Source organism: Mustela erminea, chromosome 14 (assembly GCF_009829155.1).
Source record: "Mustela erminea isolate mMusErm1 chromosome 14, mMusErm1.Pri, whole genome shotgun sequence".
Lineage (NCBI taxonomy): Eukaryota > Metazoa > Chordata > Mammalia > Carnivora > Mustelidae > Mustela > Mustela erminea.
Genome location: NC_045627.1, coordinates 13,736,810 through 13,746,379, shown reverse-complemented (window position 1 = coordinate 13,746,379; position 9,570 = coordinate 13,736,810).

The window sequence follows — 9,570 nt, the reverse complement described above, 5'->3', positions numbered from 1 at the left end:
GTATTGAATTCTTCAGCTGTAATAATGAATTCATCTATTTCTCCCTGTAATTCTAGTAGTTTTTGCCTCAGGCATTTTGACATCTGTTGTTAGACACATATATATTAAGAGTTGTTAAGTCTTCTTGGAAAATTGACTGCTTTATTATTATGTAATGCCCCTCTTTATCTCTGAAAACTTTCTTTGCTCTGGAGTCTGCTCTGTCAGAAATTAATATAGCTATTCCTGCTTTCTTTTCATTAGTGTTAACATGGTATATATCTCTCCATCCCTTTACTTTTAATTTCTATATGTCTTTATATTTAAATTAAGTTTCTTTTTTTAAGATTTTATTTATTTGAGAGAGAGATGAATGGGGGGAGGAGCTGAGGGAAAAGGAAAAGCAGAACACCCACTGAGCAGGGAGCCTGATGCAGGGCTCAATTCCATTACCCCAAGATCATGACCTGAACTGAAGGCAGATGCTTAACTGACTGAGCTACCTAGGCACCCCTAAAATAGGTTTCTTATAGATAAAATATAGTTAGATCTTGTTTTTTGATCCACTCTAATAATCTCTGTCTTTTAGTTGGTATACTTAGACAATTAACATTTAAAGTGATTATTGATATTTTTGGATTGATACCTACCATAGTTGTTACTACTTTCCACTTAGTGCCTTTGTTCTATGTTCCTGTTTTTATCTTCCTCTCCCTTTTGTAGTTTTTTTTTTAAGATTTTATTTATTTATTTGTCAGAGAGAGAGCACAAGCAGGGGGAGCAGCAGGCAGAGCAGGCAGAGGGAAAAGCAGGCTCCCCGCTCAGCAAGGGGCCTGATGTAGGACTCGATCCCAGGATCCTGGGATCATGACATGAGCCGAAGGCAGATGCTTAACCAACTGTGCCACCCAGGTGCCCCACCTTTTGTAGTTTTATTCTTTTATTTTTATTTTTTCCCTTTGTAGTTTCAATTGAGCATTTTATGGGATTCCATTTTCTTTTCTTTTGTAGCATATCAGTTATATTACTTTTTTAAAAAAACCTTTTTTAGTGGCTGTCCTAGACTTGTGAAATATAATAATACAAGCCACTTTCAAACAGTGTAAGTAGTGCAAGTACCTTATAATAACATAAGTAATCCTAATTCCTCCCATATATCCCTTGTATCATTGCTGTTACTCATTTCACTTATACAATAATCATACTAAACATATATATATACATAAGCATACATAATTAAGTACATTGTTGCTATTATTATTTTGAACAAATTATTGTTAGATAAACTAAAAGTAAGAAAAGTAAAAGCTTTTATTTTACCTAGATGTATTGCTTCCCTGATGGTCTTCCTTTCTTTATGTAGGTCTGAGTTTTTTACCTCTATTTGTTCCTCCTAAAGAACTTCTTTTAACATTTCTTGTAATGCAGGTCCACTGGCAATTAATTCCCTCATTTTTTGTTGATTTGAGAAAATATTTACTTTTCTTTCACTTTCGGAGGTTAAGTTTTCAGGGTGCAGAATTCTAGGTTGGCATTTTTTTTCCCTCTCAACACTAAATATTTCACTTCACTGTCTTCTTGTTTGTCTGGTTCCTGAGCAGAAGTTGGATGTAATTTTACCTTTTTATTCTCTGGCTTATTTTTCCTTTATCATTGCTTCTCTGAAGTTTGAATATGTTATGTTTCAGTATAGTTTTGTTTGTCTTGGTTGGTTTTGGTTTTTGTCATTTATCCTGCTTGGTGTTCTCTGAGAGCCCTGGATCTGTGGGTTGGTCTCTGATATTAATTTAGGAAATTCTCAATCATTATCACTTCAAGTATTTCTTTTGTTTCTTTCCCTCTTCTTCTGATATTCCCATTACATGTATGTTAAAACTTTTGTAGCTACGTCTCAGTTCCAGAATATTTTGTTCTAGTTTCTTTTTCTATCTTCTTTACCTTTTCTCTTCCATTTTGGAATTTTCTACTGTCTTATCCTGAAGCTCTGAATTTTTCTCCTCAGCCATATCCTATCTGCTAATGAGCCCATCAGAGGCATTCTTTATTTCTGCTACAGTGGTTTTTTTTTTTTTCCTCTAGCATTTAAAAAATTTTTCTTTTGAGAATTTACTTCTTCCTACTTAAGTTGTCAATCCATTCTTGCCTGATGTCTACTTTACCCATTAGAGCCCATACCATATTGATCAGAGTTTTCAGTTCTCTGGCTGATAATTCCAACAATCTTGCCATATCTGAGGCCGGTTCTAGTGCTGTTTCTTCAAATTGTGTTGCCTTTTTAGTATGCCTTGTAACTTTTTCTTGATAGCCAGACATGATGTACCAGGTAAAAGGAACAGCAGCACATAGGCCTTCAATACACCAGCCTTTAGTAATGTGATGGTGAGTGTTGGGGAGAGGAAGCATTCTGTAGTCCTATTATTTGGTTTCAGTCTTCTGGTGAGTCTGTGTCTCTGGACTGTGAACCTCACAAATGCTTCTCAGTCCACTCTCACCCCGAGATGAGAAAAATTGCTAGAGTGGGTTGGAGTTGGATCTTTCCTTTCCTCCATGTGGAAGGTGAAAGCCAGCCGAGGTTGGACATTTCCTTCCTCCGGGTTGGTTAGGCTGTGATAAAACACCAGTTTAGACTCTGGTAGAATAGTTCCTCTGAGGGGGAAGCCTTTTTAATAACAGAATGCTCTGAATATTTCAAAATGGTTCCAATTCTCTTCTTGCTACTGATAGTCACTGTGAGAACCTGGTCAAACTTATGAGATAAAATTCCTAAAAATGTGTGGTTCCCCATCCCACCACCCCCCGGAGTTTTTTTTTCTCAGAAATCCACACTGAGCCTTCAGCAATTGAACAATTACATCAGGTTTTCCTGCCTTCCTACGAATTCCAGTGAAGGTTTCTGTATGTGGCTTTCTGTTCTGGTAGATTGTAATCTTCTGTATGGGCCTGTTGGTTTCTCCAATGTTGAAGGCAATGGTTTGCCCTGTGACCCCACTTCCCTGATGGATCTAAGGAGGGCTTTTGACCTTCCAGTTTGTTGAGCTTTTTACTTGTTGCCAGGGAGGAGTGGTGATGACTTTCAGGCTCCATGCTGGCCATTATAAAGTTTTAAGTATTTGAAAGCAAAATAATGACTTTATTGTCATATCAGTATACTTTTGTGATCATCATTAATGTATCATAATTCAACCACTCTATTATTGAACACGAAGGTGCATCTACTCTTCCTTTATTTCTTAGTTATGCTTCAGCTGAAATGATTATCTTCATGCACTTGAAATTATTCTTCTTTGGATTATTTCCTTTTTATATCCAAGTTCACATCTATAAACCCCTAATCTCAAAATCGATTAAGAAAATGACTATAATATTCATGACTGATTGGATCTTTTGGTTGGGAAAGGAGGTTGGGGGAGGAGATACATGAGGATTAGTAGTCCTCTTTCAACACTTCCAAGTCTTTGCACTGATTGAAATGGAAAATGTCTGAGTATCATAAGGAGTTGCCTGTTGAAACAAGTTAAGTGACACCCCATTCTCTCAACTGAACAGTAAGGAGTCCTTGGGGCTCCTGGGCGGCTCAGTCAGTTAAGCCGCTGCCTTCAGCTCAGGTCATGATCCCAGGGTCCTGGGATTGAGCCACACGTCAGACTCTCTGCTCAGCGGTGAGCCTGTTTCTCTCTCTCCTTCTGCTTGTCTCTCTGCCTAGTTGTGTTCTGTCTGTCAAATAAATAAATAAAATCTTTAAAAAAAGGAGAAGAAGAAGAAGAAGAAGAAGAAGAAGAAGAAGAAGAAGAAGAAGAAGAAGAAGAAGAAGAAGAAGAGGAGGAAGGAGGAGGAGGAGAAGTAAGGAGTCCTGAAACTGAGAAAGTTTGTATGGAAATGCTGGTGATATGCATTTCTAAAATGCAAGTTCTTAATAATCACAAAAGGAAGGTCAATTAAATTCTATTAATCTATGAGAAATTATATTCTACAATGTGCAACTTAAGCTTCCCCTTCTGTTTCAACTGAATTAAATTTTTCTCCATGCTAATTGTGTCAACTGTAACTTAGTGATAAAAAGTACACGTTTCAGACACATAAATGTCACCAGAACTCTCAAAAGGCAGCTTTGCCTTATACTATCCTGTTATATATAATGTTTTGTCTATCATAGAAATAAAATTGGCTTTTCAATTAAAAAAAAAAAGTACACGTTTCTTCCCCTGAAACTGCTGGAACAGATGTTGGTTTGAGATGGCTCATGCACAGGTCCTCTGTACTTGTGTTTGCCTTTGGTGCCCTCTACCTTCCCTCTCGGTGCACTTCCTTGTTCCTCTTCTTTATTTCCTCTCTTCCTAATGCTCCCCAGTTCCACCAAAGAAAACCTGATTGGATAAAAATAATTGACAATAGCATGAAACTATTTGCCTTTTGAAAGAGATCAAAACAGTGTGACACAAAGGAATGGTTGGTATATAATCTCAGATAGGAAAGGCTCAAATTATTTCAAATATGCTAACCACCACTTAATTGTGTAAAATGGATAAAAAATCAATTATTACGTTTATGTTTATGTCATAGTCTGTGCATGTATTGGATATTTTTGTATTTCTATATTTTATATTTTGTTTATTGAGCTTTTCAGGATGCAGCTAAGTTACTTGAAAAGAGTTTGATCCTTTTGGGTCTTGCTTTTAAGATTTGTTGGGTGGAAATGGGGCAGCGCTCGATCAGTCCAGGGATAATTATTCTCCTAATTCTTCTCCACTACTGAGGCAAGACTCTTCTGTGTACTTTGCCAAATTCCTATGAAACAGAAGGTTTTTCTAGTCCCATTGGTAGGACTAAGCACTATTCGTGGCTCTGAGTGAGCACCACTCATTGTTCCCTCTAACTCTCTGACATTGTCCCTCTAATCATCCTTTCTCCAACTCTGGGTCATTTCCAACATGAATGCCTCCATCAGTAAATGTTATGCTGAATAGTCAAGAGGGACATTCCATGGATCTCTGAGAAACCTTCTGTGAAGTCCCTACAGCATTCTGTCCTGTGACTTCTAGCTACATCTCTTCACATTAGGGAGTCATAGGGATTTGTCTGCGTTACTATTCTCTGCACTGCAACTGGGAAATTCCCTTAAGACAGTAAGCCGGAAAAAAAAAAAAAAAAAAGACAGTAAGCCGGGACATTTATAAGAATCATCTTGCTGGGGCGCCTGGGTGGCTCGGTGGATTAAGCCGCTGCCTTCGGCTCAGGTCATGATCTCAGGGTCCTGGGATCGAGTCCTGCATCGGGCTCTCTGCTCAGCAGGGAGTCTGCTTCTCTCTCTCTCTGCCTGCCTCTCTGTCTACTTGCGATCTCTCTCTGTCAAATAAATAAATAAAATTAAAAAAAAAAAAAGAATCATCTTGCTTATATCCTGGCTCTTAGAAATCATTGACATTTTTTATCTGTTGTGTAGTGCCTTAAAAACTCTTGTTTCATATATTTTACTTGGGGGTTTTGTTCTTATTTCAGGTAAAAGGGTAAATCTGCTTCCTGTTACTCTACCTTGGCCATAAGGCAAAGTTGACATATATCCATTTTTTAAAAAATCGTACATGTAGTTATAGAAAACATAGATTGGTTTGTGTCTACCCCTCATATCACTGAGCAACTTGTTTTTTTTTTTTTTCACTTAAAAAATTTTTAGCTTATTTTTGGTAACTTCTATAAAATATTATATTGCATGATTATATTATATATTTATTCATCCTCCTATTGGTTGCCATTTATGTTGTTTCTAATATTTGCTATTAAAAACAATGTTGCAAACAACATTCTTATGCGTGCCTCCTTGTATCACATGTAACGGATACCTTAGATCAATTTTAGCAAATTTAGCAATTTTAGGCTAAATGCTCTCCAATGTGACCATTATCACTTTACATTCCCACACTGTAGGAAGACCTGTTTCTTTGCAATTTTGCCCATATTTGATATCAGCAAGCTTTTAAGGTTTTGCCAATCTGCTAACTCACTAATACTTTAATTTGTATTTCTCTTATTTTTTTTAAGATTTTATTTTTTTTAAATATTTTATTTATTTATTTGACAGAGATAACAAGTAGGCAGAGAGGCAGGCAGAGAGAGAGGAAGGGAACCAGGCTCCCCGCTGAGCAGAGAGCCCCATGTGGGGCTCAATTCCAGGACCCTGGGAACACGACCTGAGCCAAAGGCAGAGGTTTTAACCCACTGAGCCGCCCAGGCGCCCCAGTATTTCTTTTATTTTTACAAGGTTGAGCGCCTTATCATATTTTTATTGGTCATTTTGATTTCTCCTAGGAATTTTCTACTTAGTTTTTATCTAACTTTATATTATTTTTTATCATACTTTAATTTGTTTAAATGAATGCTGAAAACTTTTGATCCTTGCCTTTTATTTTATATACATAAATATATATTATATACTATTCTATTTCATAATTAGAAATATAAATATTTTAGGGGCACCTGGGTGGCTCAGTGGGTTAAACTTCTGCCTTTGGCCCAGGTCATGATCTCAGGTTCCTGGGATCCAGCCCCACATTGGGCTCTCTGCTCAGCAGGGAGCCTGCTTCCCCCCCCCCCCCCGTCTGCTTGCCTGTCTGCCTGCTTGCAAACTCTCTCTCTCTCTCTCTGTGTCAAATAAATAAATAAAATCTTTTAAAAATTTTTTCGAAAAGAAATATATTTTATATTTAAATTTTATTTTATATTTTACTTAGTTATAAAATAGAATATTACATAGTTAATTTCTCTAAGTTTGCCCTTATTTTATAAATTTTTTTAAATTTTTTGTTTTTGTTTTTTTTCTTTTTCATTAACATGTAACGTATTATTTGTTTCAGGGGTACAGGTCTGTGAATCATTAGTCTTATATGATTCACATCACTCACCACAGCACATACCCTACCCAGTATCCATAACCCAGCCACCCTATCTCTCCCCTCCCAGCTCCCCAGAAACCCCTCAGTTAATGGATGAAAGACCTCAGTGTGAGACAGGAATCCATCAAAATCCTTGAAGAGAAAACAGGCAGCAACCTCTTCAACCCCAGCCATAGAAACTTTTTCCTAGAAACATCCCCATTTTATAATTTTTTATTGTTTTCTGGTGCAGAATTTGAATTTATATTCAGTTGGACTTTATGTCTGCTTATTTTTTGGCCTTAAGAAAGCCATTCTGGGGCACCAGGGTGGCTCAGTCAGTTAAGCAACTGACTCTTGCTTTTGTCTCAGGATCAAGAGATCCAGCCCCATGTTGGGCTCAACACTCAGTACAGAGTCTGGTTAAGACTCTCTCTCCCTCTCCCCACCCACCCTTCTTTCTCTATCTCTCAAATAAATAAATAAATAAAAATTTTTAAAAGAAAGCCTTCCTGCTACTGAAGTTATTAAGACATTCCCTCCTCCTTAGTAATTTTAGTCTTTCTTAGTAATTTTAAAATTAAATGCTTTACACCTAGATATTTAATCTGTTTGAAACTTACTTTTGTGTATAAGATGAGGTAGGGATATAAATTGCATTGCTCATCTCAATCCAAATATTCCAATACTATTTTTGGACTATCCATCTTCTCACCACTTTTATTTTTAAAGATTTATTTATTTGAAAGAGAGAGAGCGTGCACCTGCATGCATGTGAGTGGGACAAGGAGCAGAAAGAGAGAAACCCAGGCAGAATCCTTGCTGAGCACAGAGCCTGAGGTGGGGCTTACCACACAGACCCATGAGGTCATGACCTGAGGAGAAACCAAGAGTTGGTCCCTTAACCAGCTGAACCACCCAGGTGTCCCTCACCACTTAAATGTCTGTCATACAGCAAATTCCCAAAAGATACAAGAGTCTGTGCTTGAATTTTTTTCTGCTCCCATTAATCTTTTTTACACCAACTGTTTTAATTACTGTTGCTTTATAATATCTTGCTATCTTGTAGGGCAAATCCCACTTTTTGTTATTCTTCCTCAAAATTCTCTTATTTACCCTCTCATATACATTTGTAACCAGTTTCATGTTCTAAGAAAATCTTATTAGCTTGATTGGGCTTTATTAACTTGATAGATTCATTAGGGAATCATGAGTGTCTTTATAATATTGACGCCTCTCTCTCTCTCTCTCTCTCTCTCTTTTTTTAGATTTTTATTTATTTGTTTGAGAGAGAGAGAGCATGAGCTGGGGGTTGGGGGTAAGAGGGAGAGGGAGAAGCAGACTGAACCAGGTGCCTGATCCCGGGCTAGATCCCAGGGCACTGGGATCATGACCTGAGCCAAAAGCAGATGCTTAATATACTGAGCCACCCCGGGGCCCCAATATTGATGCTTCTTGCCTATTAACCTGGTATAGCTTTCTCTTTAGTCAGATTTCCTTTTTATGACTTTCAGGAAAGCTCTGTAGTTCTTGCAATTTTTTTATTTTAAGATTTACTTATTATTTTAAAGGCAGAGGCAGAGGGAGAAAGAGTCCCAAGCAGACTCCATGCTGAGCACAGAGCCCCTTGTGGGGGTCAATCTCATGACCCCAAGATCGCGACTGGTGCCAAAAACCAAGAGTCAGGTGCTTACCAATTGCACCACCCAGGCACCTCAGTTCTTGTAATTTTTAAACAGTGTTATTGAATTTATCTCCAGTTAATTTATAGCTTTATTTGCTACTGTATAATTTTTTTAAATAAATCTTATTTATTTATTTAATGGAGAATTTATTTAATGGAAAAATCACAAGTAGGCAGAGAGAGAGGGAGAGGGAGAAGCAGGCTCCCCTCTGAGCAGAGAGCCTGATGTAGGGCTCAATCCCAGGATCCTGAGACCATGACTCTGAGACCATGACCTGAGCTGAAGACAGAGGCCTAACCCACTGAGCCACCCAGGAGCACCTTTATTTGCTACTGTAAATGGGATTGTTTCCCCTCCCCCCTTGGTTATTGCTAGTCTATAAGAAAGCTGTTGGGGTTCCATTTGTTGAGCTTTCTCTCTCCTCCAAACTGAACTCACTTATGTTCTAATTGTTTCTCAGTTGACTCACTTGGATCTAAGCCTACCTTATTGTCCAAGCTCAGAATAAATTCTAAATGACAAGTTGTTAAAATAACTTATTTAATGATGGATGACCTTGTAGATATCTGAGTCAGCAACTTGAGCTTGTGTTCCACATTCTGGGGGTACACAACGCAGGAAACTAAACTGAGGGGTACTTACCATACAAGCTTCAGCTTGTCATTGATAACCCTGGGTTTTCTTCTCCTCTATTCTCTTCTAACAGTAGAAACAACAAAATCTCCTCTGGCTGACTTTAGATAGTTGGGGTTCAGGTTATAATATAGCAAGTCCAGGGGCACCTGGGTGGCTCAGTGGGTCTCTGCCTTTGGCTCAGGTCGTGATCCCGGGGTCCTGGGATCAAGCCCTGAATCGGAGCCTCTCTGCTCAGCAGGGAGCCTGCTTCTCCCTCCCTCTCTGCCTGCCTCTCTGCCTACTTGTGATCTCTGTCTGTCAAATAAATAAATAAAATCTTTAAAATATATATATATGTGCATACATATGTGTGTGTATACACACATACACACACACACACACACACACACACACATATATATATA